General features: G+C 45.6%; 5 non-coding genes across 5 annotated transcripts; 4 read left to right on the top strand and 1 right to left on the bottom strand.

Annotated features, from left to right (window-relative positions):
• Positions 1-1,080: 1,080 nt before the first annotated feature.
• Positions 1,081-1,154, top strand: trnat-agu (transfer RNA threonine (anticodon AGU)). The gene has a single exon. It is a non-coding gene; the product is annotated as a tRNA-Thr (tRNA).
• Positions 1,155-2,364: 1,210 nt separating this feature from the next.
• Positions 2,365-2,448, bottom strand: trnal-uaa (transfer RNA leucine (anticodon UAA)). The gene has a single exon. It is a non-coding gene; the product is annotated as a tRNA-Leu (tRNA).
• A 1,115-nt stretch (positions 2,449-3,563) lies between these two features.
• trnat-agu (transfer RNA threonine (anticodon AGU)) lies at positions 3,564-3,637 on the top strand. The gene has a single exon. It is a non-coding gene; the product is annotated as a tRNA-Thr (tRNA).
• A 2,409-nt stretch (positions 3,638-6,046) lies between these two features.
• On the top strand, positions 6,047-6,120 carry trnat-agu (transfer RNA threonine (anticodon AGU)). Its single transcript has one exon. It is a non-coding gene; the product is annotated as a tRNA-Thr (tRNA).
• A 2,401-nt stretch (positions 6,121-8,521) lies between these two features.
• trnat-ugu (transfer RNA threonine (anticodon UGU)) lies at positions 8,522-8,595 on the top strand. The gene has a single exon. It is a non-coding gene; the product is annotated as a tRNA-Thr (tRNA).
• The last annotated feature ends 11,275 nt before the right edge of the window (positions 8,596-19,870 follow it).

Raw genomic sequence — 19,870 nt, 5'->3', positions numbered from 1 at the left:
CAGAGGAAGAGTTGTCTGATCCCCCCATTTATTTCATACTAGCTGGGGAGCCCGACGTTGCCGGGGCTGTTTTGGGGCAGGCGGTTTAAATCGAGTGCCAGGCTTTGGGGCCCTGTCTGTGTCCCTTTGTGAATCTGGTGCTGGGCAACATTTTAAATCGAGTGGCAGGCTTTAGGGCCCTGTGTGTGTCCCTGTCTGTCTACCTTTCAAAAGCTTGGAAAATGAAATTGAAACTACTTATGGCTTTGGGGCCCTGTCTGTGTCCTTTTGTGAATCTGGTGCTGGGCAACATTTTAAATCGAGTGACAGGCTTAGGGCCCTGTCTGTGTCCCTGTATGTCTACCTTTTAAAAGGTTGAAAAATGAAAGTGAAAGTACTTATAAAACGTTTTTGGAAAATCTTATGTTATTTTTAAAAGAGATACTAACTTTGAAAGTCGTTATAGCTGGAAGCTGAAGTAATTTGAGCTGGAAGCTGAGTGAAAGAATGGCTGCCACATCCCCGAGATGAAAACGAATAGTCCCGTCCACACACACACCGATTGGCCAACCATCAGGGGACCGTACTGTAGGATTGGTCAATCGTGACGGAACAGGATTGGTGGAACCTTGATGTCAGTCAATCAATGCAAGCAGATAATGAGTTTAATTTTGAAGGTTTTTTGCTGAAGGTTTTTTGCATAAGGCGCGAACACTTTTCGTCCGACTGAAAAGTAAATACGCTTAAAACCGTCTCTGAAGCGTAAGCTTTCTTTGGAGGTAATGCGCGCGTAGGTACGCCCTGTAACTTTCGAGCGCATAGCCCGACAGACGCACAGGCGATGGCAGAATGACAGACAGAATGACAGACAGAAGTACCGATTTATATATATAGATAAGACACAAACATAGGGTAATCATTCAGAATCACCTCACAGATTGACACTGAGATAAATTAAGTGGGAGATACAGAGAGCAATGGGACATATGGCGGAATGGACAAGAGAGCTGGAGAAATAAGAAACGGCCTGAGAGTCCAGAAGACAGTGACCGCAAGCTGATAGACATCAGTAAGTGCGGGCGAGAACTTGTGCCAGCATTCGGTCCCGTGGCTTAGCTGGTCAAAGCGTCTGTCTAGTAAACAGGAGATCCTGGGTTCGATTCCCAGCGCGGCCTATTTTTACAGAATCTCCAGGGGTGAGTTTCTTCTCGTGTGAAAAGGCTGCAATTCTTTTAAATGTAACTGTGCCTGCACCAGTTCCCATTCTGGATGAAGCCTCCAGTGGCTGCGAGGCCTGCGTTGAATTTCACCGCTTCTGTATTTCTGGCGGTGCTGATTTTGGAATCTTCACCAAAAATCCATGTTTCCGAAGGAGAGCCATGCGATACTTTGCAGAGCTCCAGTTGTTGATGTGTGGTGCCGTGCTCGTATCGTGATTAATAATCTGCATTCTGGCCGCGGCAACTTCGGCTCCAAACCGAAACATAACGCAGACTTTTCTTCCTTCCACAATCAATAGCTCTCCTTTACTTTCCCCCTTCAATTTCATTGTAATTTTCCTGCGGTATTTCCTTAATCTAACATTCACTTTCAGCCACTTAAACTGCTAAGTGTGCTCTGCTACCACCGCTCTTCCTGGGCCACATGTCCCATACGCCCCAATCTGAGTTGGTGCTTTGGAACCAGTCGATACATTTAGACCTGCGGGACCTCCCGACAGTCAAGCTCTGCGAAAGCCGAGCCGGCCTTCGGAACCAATGCAGCCCGATTATACAAGAAAATTCCTTGGGAAATGAAGCTTCAAACTTTTCAAACAAATCGTTTTATTGACATAATAATACAAGCTTTACAGAGAGAGACTTGTACAACCTCAGTGGTGCAACTCAAAACTCAGAATGTTTAATTCTTCTGCTTCGGGAGAGGGAGAGATGAATTATGAGTTGGTGTCCTCCTTGTTTTTTTTCTGGTCAGTCTTCCAGATCTCCACTCCGTTTGTCTGTCTCCTGGACTGTCTCCTGGAATGTGTTCTGCTTTTCATTTTAGAATGGCTCCTCTTGTACCATTGCTGCTGACAGTAACAAGCCTTCCAGTGACTTTCCATTCTCTCTCTCCCATGGTTACACAGACTGATGCTACCGGACAGCACCGAGTGTATGGAAAGGTACCTCAGAGACTGTCGAGGCCTCCTTATCTGGAGCTTCCAGACAATCTGCAGAAAACCTTTGCAATTCGGTCAGCAAACCTTGTTGAAGAAAGTGAACCAGTTCTCTCGGCAATCCTTTAGTTTCTTTAAAACCGGCATTTAAAATTCCAAAATCCTCCCAGAGGGAGGAGATTGAAAAAAATAATTTATTTGAAGTAATTAATTATCATAATCAGAAAACCCGCTGGGAGCAGGGCTCGAACCTTCGCGGGGAAAATCTCATATGGATTTTAAGTCCAACGCCTTAACCACTCGGCCATCGCAGCCTCGGAAATGTCGGCTCCAAGTTACTAAATTCTCAAATCGCTCACCCTGTTTATTGTTGGCGATGACGGTTTCGTGATATTTAATTTGCTGCAAATTCAGCAAGTCCAGAAGAATCGCAGCGATCATTACAATAAACGAAAACTTCCGATATTTAACGGTATGTAAGATGTTGAGAACAGTATGGAATATTCTGCAGGGTAATGAAAATAAACAGCAGAAACATTGTGTTCTGCTCCCACATGACTCAGATCAGTCACAGCCTCTGCTCCCTGCCCGCCGCCTGCAGAAACCTTGTCTCCAGATTACAAACTGATTCTAGGTCGGAGATAAATATTCAGGGTATGAGCCTAAACACAGCGGGGGGAACAAATAATAAAGCAGTTATTTTAGACCAGAGACAGCGATAAATGTCCTATATTGCTCACATGCATCAATTTGTGAATCTGACATTAAATGGGTTGATATGCAATGGGGGGATTTAAAGTAGATTCGGGGTCAATAGTTTCCAAGTTGATCTTTCCTGTGTCTCTCTTGCCTCTCTGCCCCCTTCCTCCCACAGGCTGCCGGTTTATAAACCTTGTTTTAAATCTGCTGCTTGCTGGGCCAGTGCATTCCACAGTCTCACAACCCTTTCGACAAATACCCTTTCAGTGCTTGACTTCTCTGTTTATTTGTTATGAATCACCTTGAGGTGCAATGGTGGCGTTTGTGACGTCAGATTAAAAGGCAGGCTATTGGAAACACGTTGGAGTCACAGTTTCTTTTGACCAGAATTGAAACTGAAACTTTTAAGATGGAATATTGTATTTGCTGCATCACAGTAAACAATATCGTGTTATAACTGTTGGCTTATTTGTTCCCCAGTGTCAGAGGAAGAGTTGTCTGATCCCCCCATTTATTTCATATAAGACACAAACATAGGGTAATCATTCAGAATCACCTCACAGATTGACACTGAGATAAATTAAGCGGGAGATACAGAGAGCAATGGGACATATGGCGGAACAGACAAGAGGAGAGCTGGAGAAATAAGAAACGGCCTGAGAGTCCAGAAGACTGCGACCGGAAACTGATAGACATCAGTGAGTGGGGGCGAGAAATTGCGCCAGCATTGGGTCCCGTGGCTTAGCTGGTCAAAGCGTCTGTCTAGTAAACAAGCGATCCTGGGTTCGATTCCCAGCGGGGCCTATTTTTATAGAATCTCCAGGGGTGAGTTTCTTCTCGTGTGAAAAGGCTACAATTCTTTTAAAAGTAACTGTGCCTGCACCAGTTCCCACTCTGAATGAAGGCTCCAGTGGCTGCGAGGCCTGCGTTGAATTTCACCGCTTCTGTATTTCTGGCGGTGCTGATTTTGGAATCTTCACCAAAAATCCATGTTTCCTAAGGAGAGCCATGCGATACTTTGCAGAGCTCCAGTTGTTGATGTGTGGTGCCGTGCTCGTATAGTGATGAATAATCTGCATACTGGCCGCAGCAACTTCGGCTCCAAACAGAACCATAACGCAGATTTTTCTTCCTTCCACAATCAATAGCTCTCCTTTACTATCCCCCTTCAATTTCATTGTAATTTTCCTGCGGTATTTCCTTAATCTAACATTCACTTTCAGCCACTTAAACTGCTAAGTGTGCTCTGCTACCACCGCTCTTCCTGGGCCACATGTCCCATACGCCCCAATCTGAGTTGGTGCTTTGGAACCAGTCGATACATTTAGACCTGCGGGACCTCCCGACAGTCAAGCTCTGCGAAAGCCGAGCCGGCCTTCGGAACCAATGCAGCCCGATTATACAAGAAAATTCCTTGGGAAATGAAGCTTCAAACTTTTCAAACAAATCGTTTTATTGACATAATAATACAAGCTTTACAGAGAGAGACTTGTACAACCTCAGTGGTGCAACTCAAAACTCAGAATGTTTAATTCTTCTGCTTCGGGAGAGGGAGAGATGAATTATGAGTTGGTGTCCTCCTTGTTTTTTTTCTGGTCAGTCTTCCAGATCTCCACTCCGTTTGTCTGTCTCCTGGACTGTCTCCTGGAATGTGTTCTGCTTTTCATTTTAGAATGGCTCCTCTTGTACCATTGCTGCTGACAGTAACAAGCCTTCCAGTGACTTTCCATTCTCTCTCTCCCATGGTTACACAGACTGATGCTACCGGACAGCACCGAGTGTATGGAAAGGTACCTCAGAGACTGTCGAGGCCTCCTTATCTGGAGCTTCCAGACAATCTGCAGAAAACCTTTGCAATTCGGTCAGCAAACCTTGTTGAAGAAAGTGAACCAGTTCTCTCGGCAATCCTTTAGTTTCTTTAAAACCGGCATTTAAAATTCCAAAATCCTCCCAGAGGGAGGAGATTGAAAAAAATAATTTATTTGAAGTAATTAATTATCATAATCAGAAAACCGGCTGGGAGCAGGGCTCGAACCTTCGCGGGGAAAATCTCATATGGATTTTAAGTCCAACGCCTTAACCACTCGGCCATCGCAGCCTCGGAAATGTCGGCTCCAAGTTACTAAATTCTCAAATCGCTCACCCTGTTTATTGTTGGCGATGACGGTTTCGTGATATTTAATTTGCTGCAAATTCAGCAAGTCCAGAAGAATCGCAGCGATCATTACAATAAACGAAAACTTCCGATATTTAACGGTATGTAAGATGTTGAGAACAGTATGGAATATTCTGCAGGGTAATGAAAATAAACAGCAGAAACATTGTGTTCTGCTCCCACATGACTCAGATCAGTCACAGCCTCTGCTCCCTGCCCGCCGCCTGCAGAAACCTTGTCTCCAGATTACAAACTGATTCTAGGTCGGAGATAAATATTCAGGGTATGAGCCTAAACACAGCGGGGGGAACAAATAATAAAGCAGTTATTTTAGACCAGAGACAGCGATAAATGTCCTATATTGCTCACATGCATCAATTTGTGAATCTGACATTAAATGGGTTGATATGCAATGGGGGGATTTAAAGTAGATTCGGGGTCAATAGTTTCCAAGTTGATCTTTCCTGTGTCTCTCTTGCCTCTCTGCCCCCTTCCTCCCACAGGCTGCCGGTTTATAAACCTTGTTTTAAATCTGCTGCTTGCTGGGCCAGTGCATTCCACAGTCTCACAACCCTTTCGACAAATACCCTTTCAGTGCTTGACTTCTCTGTTTATTTGTTATGAATCACCTTGAGGTGCAATGGTGGCGTTTGTGACGTCAGATTAAAAGGCAGGCTATTGGAAACACGTTGGAGTCACAGTTTCTTTTGACCAGAATTGAAACTGAAACTTTTAAGATGGAATATTGTATTTGCTGCATCACAGTAAACAATATCGTGTTATAACTGTTGGCTTATTTGTTCCCCAGTGTCAGAGGAAGAGTTGTCTGATCCCCCCATTTATTTCATATAAGACACAAACATAGGGTAATCATTCAGAATCACCTCACAGATTGACACTGAGATAAATTAAGCGGGAGATACAGAGAGCAATGGGACATATGGCGGAACAGACAAGAGGAGAGCTGGAGAAATAAGAAACGGCCTGAGAGTCCAGAAGACTGCGACCGGAAACTGATAGACATCAGTGAGTGGGGGCGAGAAATTACGCCAGCATTGGGTCCCGTGGCTTAGCTGGTCAAAGCGTCTGTCTAGTAAACAAGCGATCCTGGGTTCGATTCCCAGCGGGGCCTATTTTTATAGAATCTCCAGGGGTGAGTTTCTTCTCGTGTGAAAAGGCTACAATTCTTTTAAAAGTAACTGTGCCTGCACCAGTTCCCACTCTGAATGAAGGCTCCAGTGGCTGCGAGGCCTGCGTTGAATTTCACCGCTTCTGTATTTCTGGCGGTGCTGATTTTGGAATCTTCACCAAAAATCCATGTTTCCTAAGGAGAGCCATGCGATACTTTGCAGAGCTCCAGTTGTTGATGTGTGGTGCCGTGCTCGTATAGTGATGAATAATCTGCATACTGGCCGCAGCAACTTCGGCTCCAAACAGAACCATAACGCAGATTTTTCTTCCTTCCACAATCAATAGCTCTCCTTTACTATCCCCCTTCAATTTCATTGTAATTTTCCTGCGGTATTTCCTTAATCTAACATTCACTTTCAGCCACTTAAACTGCTAAGTGTGCTCTGCTACCACCGCTCTTCCTGGGCCACATGTCGCATACGCCCCAATCTGAGTTGGTGCTTTGAAACCAGTCGATACATTTCGACCTGCGGGACCTCCCGACAGTCAAGCTCTGCGAAAGCAGAGCCGGCCTTCGGAACCAATGCAGCCCGATTCAGAAAATTCCTTGGGAAATGAAGCTTCAAACTTTTCAAACAAATCGTTTTATTGACATAATAATACAAGTTTTACAGAGAGAGACTTTTACAACCTCAGTGGTGCAACTCAAAACTCAGAATATTCAATTCTTCTGCTTCGGGAGAGGGAGAGATGAATTATGAGTTGGTGTCCTCCTTGTTTTTTTTCTGGTCAGTCTTCCAGATCTCCACTCCGTTTGTCTGTCTCCTGGCCTGTCTCCTGGAATGTGTTCTGCTTTTCACTTTAGAATTGCTCCTCTTGTACCATTGCTGCTGACAGAAACAAGCCTTCCAGTGACTTTCCATTCTCTCTCTCCCACGGTTACACAGACTGATGCTACCGGACAGCACCGAGTGTATGGGAAGGTACCTCAGAGACTGTCGAGGCCTCCTTATCTGGAGCTTCCAGACAATCTGCAGAAAACTTTTGGAATTCGTTCAGCAAACCTTGTTGAAGAAAGTGATCCAGTTCTCTCGGCAATCCTTTAGTTTCCTTAAAACCGGCATTGAAAATTCCAAAGTCCTCCCAGAGGGAGCAGATTGAAGAAAATAATTTATTTGAAATAATTAATTATCATAATGAGAAAATCCGCTGGGAGCAGGGCTCGAATCTGTGCGGGGAAAATCTCATTGGATTTCAAATCCAACGCCTTAACCACTCGGCCATCGCAGCCGCGGAAATGTCGGCTCCAAGTTACTAAATTCTCAAATCGCTCACCCTGTTTATTGTTGGCGATGACGGTTTCGTGATATTTAATTTGCTGCAAATTCAGCAAGTCCAGAAGAATCGCAGCGATCATTACAATAAACGAAAACTTCCGATATTTAACGGTATGTAAGATGTTGAGAACAGTATGGAATATTCTGCAGGGTAATGAAAATAAACAGCAGAAACATTGTGTTCTGCTCCCACATGACTCAGATCAGTCACAGCCTCTGCTCCCTGCCCGCCGCCTGCAGAAACCTTGTCTCCAGATTACAAACTGATTCTAGGTCGGAGATAAATATTCAGGGTATGAGCCTAAACACAGCGGGGGGAACAAATAATAAAGCAGTTATTTTAGACCAGAGACAGCGATAAATGTCCTATATTGCTCACATGCATCAATTTGTGAATCTGACATTAAATGGGTTGATATGCAATGGGGGGATTTAAAGTAGATTCGGGGTCAATAGTTTCCAAGTTGATCTTTCCTGTGTCTCTCTTGCCTCTCTGCCCCCTTCCTCCCACAGGCTGCCGGTTTATAAACCTTGTTTTAAATCTGCTGCTTGCTGGGCCAGTGCATTCCACAGTCTCACAACCCTTTCGACAAATACCCTTTCAGTGCTTGACTTCTCTGTTTATTTGTTATGAATCACCTTGAGGTGCAATGGTGGCGTTTGTGACGTCAGATTAAAAGGCAGGCTATTGGAAACACGTTGGAGTCACAGTTTCTTTTGCCCAGAATTGAAACTGAAACTTTTAAGATGGAATATTGTATTTGCTGCATCACAGTAAACAATATCGTGTTATAACTGTTGGCTTATTTGTTCCCCAGTGTCAGAGGAAGAGTTGTCTGATCCCCCCATTTATTTCATATAAGACACAAACATAGGGTAATCATTCAGAATCACCTCACAGATTGACACTGAGATAAATTAAGCGGGAGATACAGAGAGCAATGGGACATATGGCGGAAGAGACAAGAGAGCTGGAGAAATAAGAAACGGCCTGAGAGTCCAGAAGACTGCGACCGGAAGCTGATAGACATCATTGAGTGGGGGCGATAGATTGCGCCAACATTGGGTCCCGTGGCTTAGCTGGTCAAAGCGTCTGTCTTGTAAATAGGAGATCCTGGGTTCGATTCCCAGCGGGGCCTATTTTTATAGAATCTCCAGGGGTGAGTTTCTTCTCGTGTGAAAAGGCTACAATTCTTTTAAAAGTAACTGTGGCTGCACCAGTTCCCATTCTGGATGAAGGCTCCAGTGGCTGCGAGGCCTGCGTTGAATTTCAACACCACCTTCTCAAGGCCAATGAGGGCTGGGCAATAAGTGCTGGCCTTGTCAGCGATGCTCACATTCCAGGAGGGAATAAAAAGAATAGCATTGCCACGCACGATACCGCTTAATAAAGGGATTGTTGATGAAGAGTATGACTCACTAGATGCTGCTTGACCCAATCAATGCTTCCTATATCATATATTTTTATTTTGAACTTTGCAGCGAGCATTTCTTTGGTAAAACCCGAAAATAAACATAATTGTGGCAGCGGTGGGATTTGAATCCACACCCCTGAAAAGACTGAAAATTAAATCCAGCGCCTTGGAACGCTCAGCCACGCTAGCACGTCATTGCTATCTCATTTCTGAAGCTGGGGACTGACAACTGAAAGCTAACTTTCCTGTTGCTTTTGCTTTGGGTCCAGGGATTTGCATTGAGAAAGAAGGAAAGAAAAGATCTCTCTGTGCTGTGTTTACGGGGCGCGGTGGTTGAGAGGTTAAGGAGGTGGACCGTTAATCGACTCCGCTCTGCACGCACGGTTTCGAGTTCTAGCGTTGTTGCATTTCAGACTAGATTTTTTTTCATTACTTCAACACATCCAAGGCTCCTGCATCTGAGTGCCATCTTTGCCCAATCCGCAGTGGGGAGTTTTGTTTTGCTGCCTCGCTCTATTTTCTCAAATCAGCAAGGACCTCATTCCCGCCCAAACTGTTCCTTGCACGGAGGTGTTGAAATTGTAAGTTATGACCCACGTGAAGTATCAGTCACAGTGGGCAGTGATGTCCTGGTAAAATGAATATTTCTTCACAGATGCTGCCTGAGCTGCTGAATATTTCCAGCTTTTTCTGTTTTTAATTTTGTGCTTTCACTGTAGCAGTTTACCTGACAACACAAAACTTGCCTCAAGAGCGGAGCTCCAAGCAAAACGTTTCGGTGGTCTTCTCACACACAAAGTCCACTTAACTTTCCTACACACACTGTGAAGTCAGCCGGTTCCGCCCATATTGGCCTGAGCCACGACATTCAAAACACTCTTTGCACCTGGTATCAGGGAGTCTAAAAGTTTCTCAGAGTGGATTGCGAGAGCAAAGGTCAGCTCAGAGGATGTGAGGGAATTGAAGGGTTCCTGAGATAGTATCAAGGGGGTATGAGGGCTTTGAGTGGATACCAGAGAGAGTAGTGGACTCTGTGGCGGTATCAGGGAGGTTAGAGACTCTCAGGATGTTTCAAAGAGTGTAAGAGACACTGAGGATCTATCAGCGAGGGTGAGCAATGCTATGGAGATATCAGAGTGGGTAATGAACACTCAGGTTGTATCAGAAAGATTGAGGGACACTTGGGAGGTAGCAGAGAGATTATGTGACGCGGAAGCGGTGTCAGAGAGGCTGGTGGAACAAGAGTTGTTTTTTTTATAATTATCACATTTCTAAATGTCAACATAGTTACTAAAAACAAATGTTGAATCCGAATGGAACAGATAGTCTACCGTACCCCACGTGGGGCAATGAGAAGGTAGAATCGTGCCGGACTGGACATTTTCAGACCTCAGAAATACATTTATAACTGACACAGATCACCCACCAATACATTAATAACTAGCTGAAGTGCCCGGCGGTGCCGAGGCTTTTTCGAGGGAATGTTGTTGTTGGAAGAGAGAGAGAGAGCGACTGGGGGGAAGAGAGAGAGTGACTGGGGGGAAGAGAGAGAGCGACTGCGGGAAGAGAGAGAGCGACTGGGGGGAAGAGGGAGAGCGACTGGGGGGAAGAGAGAGAGCGACTGGGGGGAAGAGGGGGGAAAAGAGAGGGGGGAAGGGGAGGGGGGAAGGGGAGGGGGGAAGGGGAAGGGGGAAGGGGAGGGGGGAGGGGAAGGGGAGGGGGGAAGGGGGGGAGGGGGAAGGGCGGGAAGGGGAGGGGGGAAGGGGAGGGGGAAGGGGGGAAGGGGAAGGGCGGGAAGGGGAAGGGGGAAGGGGAGGGGGAAGGGGAGGGGAAGGGTGGAAGGGGAGGGGGAAGGGGAGGGGAAGGGTGGAAGGGGAGGGGGAGGGGGGAAGGGGAAGGGGAGGGGGGATGGAGAGGGGGGGAGAGGGAGGGGGAGAGGGAGGGGGAGAGGGAGGGGAAGGGGAGGATAAGGGGGAGAATCCCCGAGCCCCCTGATCCCCGAGGCTCGCCCCCCCCGAACTCCCGAGCCCCCTGATCCCCGAGGCTCGCCCCCCCCGAACTCCCGAGCCCCCTGATCCCTGCCCCCCCGAGGCTCACCCTGGCACCCCCCACCAACCCCACCACCGATCTCCGGATACCCGATCTTCCGAACACCGGCCCCTCGCCCTCCGGAGCCCCGCCCTCCCGAGCTGGCTTCAAGACCGCCGATTGCGGCTGTGAGAGACGGCTGGCGGACCCGGTTGCCGGGGTAACCCTTCCCGCTCACCAAGCCCCGGCCGAGATCCGCACTCCCGAGAGCCCCGCCGACCCCCCGCCCGAGCCGAGCGGGGAACAGAGAGACGCCACGTCTCAGCTGCTCCTGCTGTGCGCGCACCCTGACCCTCGTGGCTGACGCCGTTGCCCCGGGTAACGTGACACCGGGGGGCGCGAGGGGGGGGCTGGTGAGGAGCTTAGCAGAAACCGTGGGACAATTACCTAGCTCGGGCCTGGCTGTGCAAGAAAGGCCCAGGCTTTCAGGCCTAACAAAACCGGGGAAAGGTAGGAAAAAAATCTTCAGGTTAGAGAAAATACTTACAAATGAGTCTAGTTTTTTTTAAAACAATTTAATAAAAACTATTTTATTTAGCTGGAAATGTATATTTGAAAAGAAAGAAGCAGAAAGCAGGAAAAAGAATGGAAGCAAGATGGCGGCTACTCACCTCAGTTCAGAATGATAAGGCCCGCCCACACACGCACCGATTGGTCGACCGTCAGGTCACCAAACCTCGAGGTCACTCTGTCGCTAATGAGCGGATAATGAGATGCTAATGAGCGGAATGTTGAAGGTTTTTCGGATACCGCGGGCGCGATTTTTGCCCGGCTGAAACGTAAATATGCTTAAGACCGTTTTGGAAGAGGTAAGCTTTCTTTTGACGTAACGCACGCGTAGGTACGCTCTATAACTTTCGAGCGCATACCGGACAGACGCACACGTGAGACAGACAGAAGGACAGACAGACAGAAGGACAGACAGACAGAAGGACAGACAGATCGACCGCTTTATATATATATAGATAATACAGACACATCTAAGTATATCAGCAAACTACAGAGACGCAAAATCACTTACATTCAGCACAACAGCAACTCACAAATACATCTTTATCTAACATGGACACATCCGATTATATTTACAAGGACCACAGGTAATTGATTGCTAAGAAAGACATTAATTGATGTCTTTAAAGGCTTGATATCAATATCGTGGTTTGCAGTGACCTTCTTCCGGGCTCAAGTGCTCTGCTTATCAAGAACAGCCAACACATGGCTTACTTATGGAAACGCTCTAAGTGCTGTTTTTTATATCAATGGCTCGTTGGTCTAGGGGTATGATTCTAGCTTCGGGTTAATTAGCATAGAATATGTGAGAGGCCCCGGTTTCAAATCCCGGACGAGCCCTCATTTTGCTCTCGACTTTTGACCTTGAATTCCCTTTGAAACATTTGGAAAGATAAAAGAGCAGTTTCCAAATCAATCCACGTGAATCTCAAGCGCTTTGGTAAGAGGGTCAGTGCAAATATGCCGGATCAAAGGTAATCTCTACGGCCTACTATTTGTATAAACGAGTTTTTTCTGGAAGTTGAATGCGATATTCAACCAGTTCTGGATTTTCATCGCATTAAAGTAGATAAATGAACAAAAGATTTGCATTTATTGTGCGCCTTTTACCACAAACGGACGTCCCAAAGCACTTTACAGCCAATGAAGTACTGTTGTACATCACTGTTGTAATGTCGGAAACATGGTTACCAATTTGCGCACAGCAAGCTGCCACAAACAGCAATCAGATAATGACCAGATCATCTGTTATTTTTTGTTATGTTGATTGAGGAATAAAAATTGGCCAGAATGATTGATGTCCCAGTTTTATTCAGTATACAGGCAGTCATTAAGATAAATAATGATTGGGACTGGGAAGGACACAGTTTTCACACCTACCCGCAATGATCACAAGATCCTTACCTCTGAGGAAGGCCATTCAGCCCATTCTAATACAGCCCTCCAGGGCATCCATAGTCTTCACCTCATTGTTTAATCCAGTTTATTCCTATAAATCATTCCGAGGGTTTAACCACCACCGCTCTGCCTGGAGTCCATTCTAAGTGTTGATCATTCTCCTGATATCAGCCCTAAAGAGCTCACTTTTACTTTTGAGGCTGTTTCTTCTTGTAATCTGGTATTCCACATGAGTTACTTTCTTGTAGCTCTCTCCATTGCCGCAGCTGCCTCCATACTAGGCTGAAAATTTCGATTTTAACCCCGAGCGGGTAGGGGTAAAATCCCTCCACGTGTGTATGTTTGTTCAACAGTATCCAGGTGTGTCTGGTACTGTTGCTCCCTCCTCTGGCCGCTGTGTAGTATTGCACCACCTGGCACTGCTGCAGCCTCCTCTGGCCGCTGTGCAGTATTGCACCACCTGGTACTTCTGCTCCCTCCTCTGGCCGCTGTGCAGTATTGCACCACCTGGTTCTGCTGCTCCCTCTGCTGGCTGCTGCGCAGTACTGCTGTGTATGGTTGAACCTGGTCCAGCTTCGACCTCCTCTGCTTCTAGCTGTGCCAGAACTGGAAAAGGAGAATGAAGGGTGGAGTTGCTTCGGGGGAAGCGACCTTCCAGAATAGAAGGAGTGAAAGGACGATTTCTTGATCCAGTCTGCAGACACCTAATATAGGGTAAACTTATCTGAGAAGGAAGAGAACAGAATTCCCGAACTTAGAGCGGGTGTAGTGCTTTCAACCTTCTACCTGCTCCGACATTACATTAGTTCATGGCTGATCTGCACCTCACCTACATTTGTCTGGCGTTGCTCCATATAGCTTGATCCCCTTACCTAACAACAACTTGCCGATCTCAGTCTTGGAAGCAACAATTGACCACCACGGAATTATTGGGGAGAGAGTTCCAGATTCCTACAAACCTTTATGTGAAAAGATGCTTTCGGATTTGACTTTTGAATGCAGCGGCTGTAGTTTTAAATTTTTCCCCCTTGTACTTGATTCCCCAGTCAGAGGAAGGAGTTTAACTCTATCTACACTATTAAACCTTTTAACACTTAAAACACCATGATCAGCTCACCCATCAACCTACTAAATTCAAGAGAACAGAAGCCAAATTTATACAATTAATCCTCATAATTTAACCCTGTAAGCCACGGTATTAATCTGGTAAATCTGCACTGCACCACTCCAAGGACAATATATTCTTCCTGCGTGCGGTGACCAGAACAGAAAACAACAGGCTTGACTATTCCAAAGCACGCCTGGCCGGCCTGCTACGTTCCATCCTTCAGAAAACTGAGGTAATCCTGCCTGCCCATGTCCTTACTCGCACCAAGTCCCATCCAGCCATCACTCCTGTGCTTACTGACCTGGATTGGCAGGGCAGCAATTTCTGTGTGAATAACTGGGAGAATCGGACATTATAGGGACGTGGGAGGCTATAGAAACGCGGAGCAAATGAGGACTTTTTCATTTTGAGTCTCAATTTTGACAAACCAGAATCGCTGAATGGCAGCTTATGATCAATTATGATTATGGAGCCTGACATTGCTCGGAACTCGAATCACAATAATGATGCATTGAAGGCGTGCGTCATTATTATTACATATATGTTGCAGCAAGCGCGAGGCAAGATGGTTTGTGCTGCGCAAGAAACTGATGGTTATTCACTACAAATGGGAACATATTTTGCTTGTCCGGGATTTGTACATGTGACCTCACATATCAATCAGTGAAACACTTTAGCGAGAATCACACCACCAAAACAACGAGCCGTTGGCAACATAGCCGTTCAGCCAGTGTAGAATTTAACTGCCACCAAAACCCCATCAGCCCGCCTTTCAAACAGTGTGTGTCCATTCCATCTCGGTTTCTATTCGGGGAAAATCCTCTCTGACACATCTAGGTGAGTGGAATTAGCCCAGGAAATCACCCTGGCCCTGTATCCCTCACAGTACCGAGCTGTTGCAAGAGGTGAATCTGCCCCAGCCAGAAACAGGTCCAGCTCTCGCTTGAAGAAATTCAGCGAATCGGCGTCCACTGCCCGAACCAGCAGATTGTTCCAGAGTTAAAAATAGAAACATAGAAGATAGGAGCAGGGGTAGGCCATTCGGCCCCTCGAGCCTACTCCGCCATTCAATGCGATCATGGCTGATCATCTAAATTCAGTACCCTGTCCCTGCTTTCTCCCCATACCCCTTGATCCCTTTAGCCTTAAAAAATGATTGCTACTCCTTCTTGAATATATTTAATGAATTGGCCTCTACTGCCTTCTGTGGTAGAGAATTCCACAGGTTCACCACTCTCTGGGTGAAGAAATTCCTCCACATTTCTGTCCTAAGTGGCTTACCCCTTATCCTTAGACTGTGACCCCTAGTTCTGGACTCCCCGACCATCGGGAACATCCTTCCTGCATCTAGTCTGTCCAGTCCTTCAGAATTTTATAAGTTTCAATGAGATCCCCTCTCATTCTTCTAAACTCCAGCGAGTATACGCCCAATCGAACCAATCTCTCCTCATACATCATTCCTGCCATCCCAGGTATCAGCCTGGTGAATGTTCGCTGAACTCCTTCCATGGCAAGAACATCCTTCCTCAGATAAGGCGACCAAAACAGCAAACAATACTCAAGATGTGGTCTCACCAAGCCCCTGTACAACTGTAGCAGGACATCCTTGTTCCTGTACTCAAACCCTTTCGCTACGAAGGCCAACATACCATTTGCCTTCTTAACCGCCTGCTGCACCTGCATGCTTACCTTCAGCGACTGGTGCACAAGGACACCCTGGTCTCGTTGCCCTTCCCCTTCTCCCAATCTATTACCATTCAGATAATAATCTGCCTTCCTGTTTTTGCCCCCAAAGTGGATACCCTCGCATTTATCCACGTTATATTGCATCTGCCATGCTTTTTGCCCAATCACCAATCACCAATCACCCAACCTGTCCAAATGATCCTGGAATTTCTCAGCATTCTCTTCACAGCACACAAGCCCACCCAGCTTTTTTTCGTCTGCAAATTTGGAGATATTACTTCAAGTTCCCTTGTCTGGATCATTAATATATATAGCTTGGGCCGAAGGACCGATCCGTGCGGTACCCCACTAGTCACTGCTGCCACTCAGAAAAAGACCCGTTTATTCCAACTCTTTGCTTTCTGTCTGCCAACCAGTTCTCTATCCAAGTCAATACCTTGCCACCAATCCCACGTGCCTTAACTTTACACGCCAATCTCTTATGCGGGACCTTATCGACAGCCTTCTGGAAGTCGAAATACACCACATCCACTCGTTCTCCCTTATCTATTTTAACAGTTACAACCTCAAAAAACTCCAGTGGATTAGTCAAGCACGAATTACGTTTTGTAAATCCACGTTGATTTTGTCCGATCCTGTCACTGCTTTCCAAGTGCTCTGCTATTACATCTTTTATAATGGACTCTAGCATTTTCCCCACTAGCAATGTCAGGCTTACCAGTCTGTAATTCCCCGTTTTCTCTCTACCAAATTTTGAATAGTGGGTTAACATTAGCTACCTTCCAATCCATGGGAACTGTTCCAGATTCCATCAAATGTTGGAAGATGATCAGCAATGCATCCATTATTTCTAGGGCCACTTCCTTAAGTATCCTAGGATGTAAGTTATCAGGCCCTGGGGATTTATCGGCCTTCAATCCCATCAATTTCCCTAACACCATTTCCCGACATATACTGATTTCTTTCAGTTCCTCACTTTCATCAGACTCTATGTTCCCCGACATCTCTAGGAGGTTATTTATGTCCTCCTTTGTGAAGACAGGACCAAAATATGTATTTAATTGGTCAGCCATTTCTTTGTTCCCCATTATAAATTCCCCTGATTCTGACTGCAAGGGATCTACACTTGACTTCACCAATCTTTTTCTCTTCATATATCTATAAGAGCTTTTACAGTCAGCTTTTATGTTCCCTGAAAGCATACACTCATATTCTAATTTCCCTTTATGAATTAATCTCTTTGTCCTTATTTGTTGAATCCTAAACTGCTCCCAATCCTCAGGTTTACTGCTTTTTCTGGCCAATTTATATGTCCTCTCCTTGGATCTTATGCTATCCCTAATTTCCCTTGTTAGCCACGGTTGCATCACCTTTTTTGTTTTATTTTTATGCCAAACTGGGATGAACAAATTCTGTAGTTTATCCATGCGGTCTTTGAATGTGTGCCATTGCCTATCCACCGTCAACCCTTTGAGTGACTTTCCCCAATCAATCCTACCCAACTCGCACCTCAGACCATCATAGATTCCTTTATTTACATTTAGGACCCTAGTCTCTGGGTCGACTACTTCATTCTCCATCTTAATGAAGAATTCGATCATTTTATGATCGCTCCGACCCAAGGGGCCTCATACAACAAGATTGCTAATTAATCCTTTCTCGTTACATAATACCTAGTCTAAGATGGCCTGCTCTCTGGTTGGTTCCTCGACGTATTGGTCCAGGAAACCATCCCGTAAACGCTCCAGGAATTCCTCCTCCACAGTATTGTTACTAATTTGGTTAGCCCAATCTATATGTAGATTAAAGTCACCCATGATGACTGCTGTGCCCTTATTGTCCTCTTCTCTAATTTCCCTTTTAATGCCATCCCCAACCTCCACATTACTGTTTGGAGGTCTATATACCACTCCCACTAACGTTTTCTGCCCCTTGGTTTTTCTCAGTTCTATCCATACAGATTCCACATAATCAGAGCCAATATCTTTCCTTACAATTGTGTTAATCCTTTCTTTAACCAGCAAAGCTACCCCACCTCCCTTTCCTTTTTGCCTATCTTTCCTGAATATTGAATACCCCTGCATGTTGAGTTACCAGCCTTGGCCACCCTGGATCCATGTTTCCGTAATCCCAATCAAATCATATTCGATTACCTCTATTTGCGCAGCTAATTCATCCACCTTATTACGAATGCTCCTCGCATTAAGACACAAAGCCTCCAGGTTTGTTTTTTTAACGGTCTTCGGCCTATTAGAATTATTATTTACTGTCAGCAGCAATTTTATGAGAGCTGCAATACTAAAGTGAAAAGCAAAACACATTCCAGGAGACAGACATAGAAACATAGAAACTTAGGAAATAGGAGCAGGAGTAGGCCATTCGGCCCCTCGAGCCTGCTCCGCCATTCAATGATATCATGGCTGATCATCCGAATTCAGTACCCTCTCCCTGCATTCTCCCCATATCCCTTGACCCATTTAGCCTTAAGAAATATATCTAACTCCTTCTTGAATATATTTAATGAATTGGCCTCAACTGTCTTTTGTGGTAGAGAATTCCACAGGTTCACCACTCTCTGGGTGAAGAAATTCCTCCTCATCTCAGTCCTAAATGGCTTTCCCCTTATGCTTAAATTATGACCCCTGGTTCTGGACTCCCCGCCATCGGGAACAGCCTTCCTGCATCTAGTCTGTCTGTTCTGTCAGAATTTTATAAGTTTCAATGAGATCCCCTCTCATTCTTGTAAAAGTACAATCCCAATCGACCAAATCTCTCCTCATACATTATTCCTGCCATCCCAGGTGTCAGCCTGGTGATTCTTCGCTGAACTCCTTCCATGGCAAGAACATCCTTCCTCAGATAAGTCGACTAAAACTGCACACAATACTCAAGATGTGGTTTCACCAAGGCCCTGTATAACTGCAGCAAGACATCCTTGTTCCTGTACTCAAACCCTTTCGCTATGAAGGCCAACATACCATTTGCCTTCTTAACCGCCTGCTGCAGCTGCATGCTAACCTTGAGCGATTGGTGCACAGGACACCCAGGTCTCTTTGCACTTCCCCTTCACCCAATCTATTGCCATTCAGATAGTAATCTGCCTTCCTATTTTTGCCACCAAAGTGGATAACTTCACATTTATCCACGTTATATTGCATCTGCCATGCTTTTTGCACAATCCCCCAACCTGTCCAAATCATCCTGGAGTTTCTCGGCATCCTCCTCACAGCACACACGCCCACTAGGCTTTGTTTCGTCTGTAAATTTGGAGATATCACATCGACTTCCCTTGTCTAGATCATTACCATATATTTTAAATAGCTTGGGTCGAAGGACCGATCCCTGCGTTACCCCACTAGTCACTGCCTGCCACTCGGAAAAAGACCCGTTTATTCCAACTCTTTGCTTTCTGTCTGCCAACCAGTTCTCTATCCAAGTCAAAACCTTGCCCCCAATCCCATGTGCCTTAACTTTACACGCTAATCTCTTATGTGGGACCTTATCGACAGCTTTCTGGAAGTCCAAATACATCACATCCACTGGTTCTACCTTATCTATTTTACCAGTTACATCCTCAAAAAACTCCAGTGGATTAGTCAAGCACGATTTACCTTTTGTAAATCCATGTTGATTTTGTCCAACCTTGTCACTGCTTTCCAAGTGTCCTGCTGTTACATCTTTTATAATGGACTCTAGCATTTTCCCCACTACCAATATCAGGCTTACCAGTCTGTCATTCCCCGTTTTCTCTCCACCAAATTTTTGAATAGTGCGGTAACATTAGCTACCTTCCAATCCATGGGAACTGTTCCAGATTCCATCGAATGTTGGAAGATGATCAGCGATGCATCTATTATTTCTAGGGCCACTTCCTTAAGTATCCTAGGATGTAGGTTATCAGGCCCTGGGGATTTATCGGTCTTCAATCCCATGAATTTCCCTAACACCATTTCCGGCATATACTGATTTCTTTCAGTTCGTCCATTTCATCAGACTTTATGTTCCCCGACATCTCTAGGAGGTTATTTGTTTCCTCCTTTTTGAAGACAGAACCAAAATATCTATTTAATTGGTCTGCCATTTCTTTACTCCCCATTATAAATTCCCCTGATTCTGACTGCAAGGGACCTACGCTTGACTTCGCCAATCTTTTTCTCTTCAGAAATCTATAAAATCTTTTACAGTCAGTTTTTATGTTCCCTGAAAACT

Source organism: Somniosus microcephalus, unplaced genomic scaffold (genome assembly GCF_052327205.1).
Source record: "Somniosus microcephalus isolate GS21.2 unplaced genomic scaffold, FLI_Smic_1.0 unresolved_chr1, whole genome shotgun sequence".
In the NCBI taxonomy this organism is placed as follows: domain Eukaryota; kingdom Metazoa; phylum Chordata; class Chondrichthyes; order Squaliformes; family Somniosidae; genus Somniosus; species Somniosus microcephalus.
The sequence above is the reverse complement of the archived record's forward strand: the minus strand, read 5'-3'. Positions and strand labels throughout refer to the sequence as shown.